This window comes from Prunus avium, unplaced genomic scaffold (assembly GCF_965620075.1).
Source record: "Prunus avium unplaced genomic scaffold, drPruAviu1.hap1.1 HAP1_SCAFFOLD_18, whole genome shotgun sequence".
Classification (NCBI taxonomy): domain Eukaryota; kingdom Viridiplantae; phylum Streptophyta; class Magnoliopsida; order Rosales; family Rosaceae; genus Prunus; species Prunus avium.
The window spans coordinates 430001-432500 of record NW_028276878.1 but is presented as its reverse complement, the minus strand read 5'-3'; positions in this window follow the sequence as shown (position 1 = coordinate 432500).

The window sequence follows — 2500 nt, the reverse complement described above, 5'->3', positions numbered from 1 at the left end:
AAGATTGTCGATGCGAAAGATTGTCTATGCCAAACCCGGGAAGCACACCATTCACACACTCCCGACCGGTGTGGTGTGGCGGTGATTGGATAGTTACAGATTGAGCACTTGCCAAGGATCAAAATGTGTCATTTAGAAGAAACATTTTCAAAAAGTTTTTAAAATCTTGTGGGTTTGCAACTCATAAGAGCGTCACTTTCAACGTCCCCGGTATTGGATTGAGTTTCTAAAAACAACCGTGCACACCGAGGTTAAACTTTACCGGCTCCACTCCGACTCGCCGCTCGCCCACAATTTGTTTGCAACGAAACATTTGTTTTTAATTTTGTTGGTTTAAATCTTGTTGGTTTGAAATTGTTTTGAAAAGGTTCTTTAAATCTAGTGGGTTTGCAACTCATAAGAGCGTCACTTTCAACGTCCCCGGTATTGGATTGAGTTTCTAAAAACAACCGTGCACACCGAGGTTAAACTTTACCGGCTCCGCTCCGACTCGCCGCTCGCCCACTAGTCCGAAGGCAACAAAACATTTGTTTTTCATTTTGATGAAAATTTCTGTTTTTAAATCTTGTTGGTTTGAAATTTTTTTGAAAAGGTTCTTTAAATCTTGCGGGTTTGCAACTCATAAGAGCGTCACTTTCAACGTCCCCGGCATTGGATTGAGTTTCTAAAAACAACCATGCACACCGAGGTTAAACTTTACCGGCTCCACTCCGACTCACCGCTCGCCCACAAATCCGAAGGCAACAAAACATTTGTTTTTAATTTTGATGAATTTTTTTGAAAACATTGGCTTGGCAAGCCCCAATCCGCGACTATCCACCCACCGCCACCCCACACGGGTGGTTGTTGTTGCGAAATGAGGTTGTGGTCGACATGCCCGCGCATTTGAGAAGGAGTTCCTAGCACTCCATGCTCTTCCATGCCAAAAAAAAGCCTAGACAACCCCATTTCGCAACTTTCCACGCCTTTTTTTTTCCCCCTCACCCATGGCGGCGGCGTGGTGGCGGCGGCCGGATTCCGGCCACCACCGCCATGGGTGGCAGCCCCCCGACCCCGACACCAAACCCATAATACCGAGGCAACATATCGAGGCAACATGACATGGGTGTGGCGTGGGGGAAGGGGGCTGCAGCTAGGAGGGCATGGGCTGCCATGCATATGCAGGCAACACACACCCCCCTATATAGCATTTTATGCATTTAGCCCTTTGACAGGAAGAGACATCACCTATGCGCGAGGAGTCATAATGGGCTCTAAATAATTCAATACAAGGTATTTGGACGTGATTTTTTGCAGGGATACTAAGAAACATGCAATCTCTGATGGGAAAAAGTTTCATAAATATTTGAAGTCGGGAAGTATTTTTTATTATTTTTAGAAGTCGTAAAATTGAAAAAATCATTAAAACAAATCCGGGAGGAATTTTTTAGTTTTGTAACTTGGAGAAGGTCCTAAAAATCATAGACTACTTATGGGGAGCTTATTGTGCGAGGAAATTTCAATAAAAATGGGGTTTGACAAGGTTTGAAAAATTCTGTCGACATTTGAAAAAATCTGGAACTAGGCTGCCGGCATGCTGCGCACATGCTGCGCGCATGCTGCGCGAAGGCTGCGCGCAGGCCACGGCAGGACAAGTTTCGCTAGCCTCACTGTCGACCGAATGCGCAAGCTGCGCGCACGCTGCGCACAGGCTGCGCGCACGCTGCGCAAGCTGCGCGCACGCCATGGCAAGACAAATTTCGCTAGCCTCACTGTCGACAGAGTCAGCACGCTGCGCGCACGCCATGGCAGGAGAAGTTTCGCTAGCCTCGCTGTCGACAGAATCAGCACGCTGCGCGCAAGCTGTGCGCGCGCATGGCATGGCAAGTTTCGAAAAATTCTGTCGACAGGCTCCCGAGCGCGCACGCTGCCGACATGTTGTGCGCACGCTGCCGGCATGCTGTGCACACGCTGCGCGCAAGCTGTGCGCGCGCATGGCATGGCAAGTTTCGAAAAATTCTGTCGACAGGCTGCCAAGCGCGCACGCTGCGCACACGCTGCCGGCATGCTGTGCGCACGCTGCCGGCATGCTGTGCACACGCTGCGCGCAAGCTGTGCGCGCGCATGGCATGGCAAGTTTCGAAAAATTCTGTCGACAGGCTCCCAAGCGCGCACGCTGCGCACACGCTGCCGGCATGCTGTGCGCACGCTGCCGGCATGCTGTGCGCACGCTGTGCGCGCGCATGGCATTGCAAGTTTCGAAAAATTCTGCGGCCAGGCTCCCAAGCGCGCACGCTGCGCACACGCTGCCGGCATGCTGCGCGCACGCTGCCGGCATGCTGTGCGCACGCTGCGCGCGCGCATGGCAGGACAAGTTTCGAAAATTTCTGTCGACAGGCTGAGCAGCGCGCACGCTGCGCACAGGCTGCCGGCATGCTGCGCGCAGGCTGCCGGCATGCTGCGCGCAGGCTGCCGGCATGCTGCGCGCACGCCGCGCGCAAGCTGCGCGCGCGCATGGCAG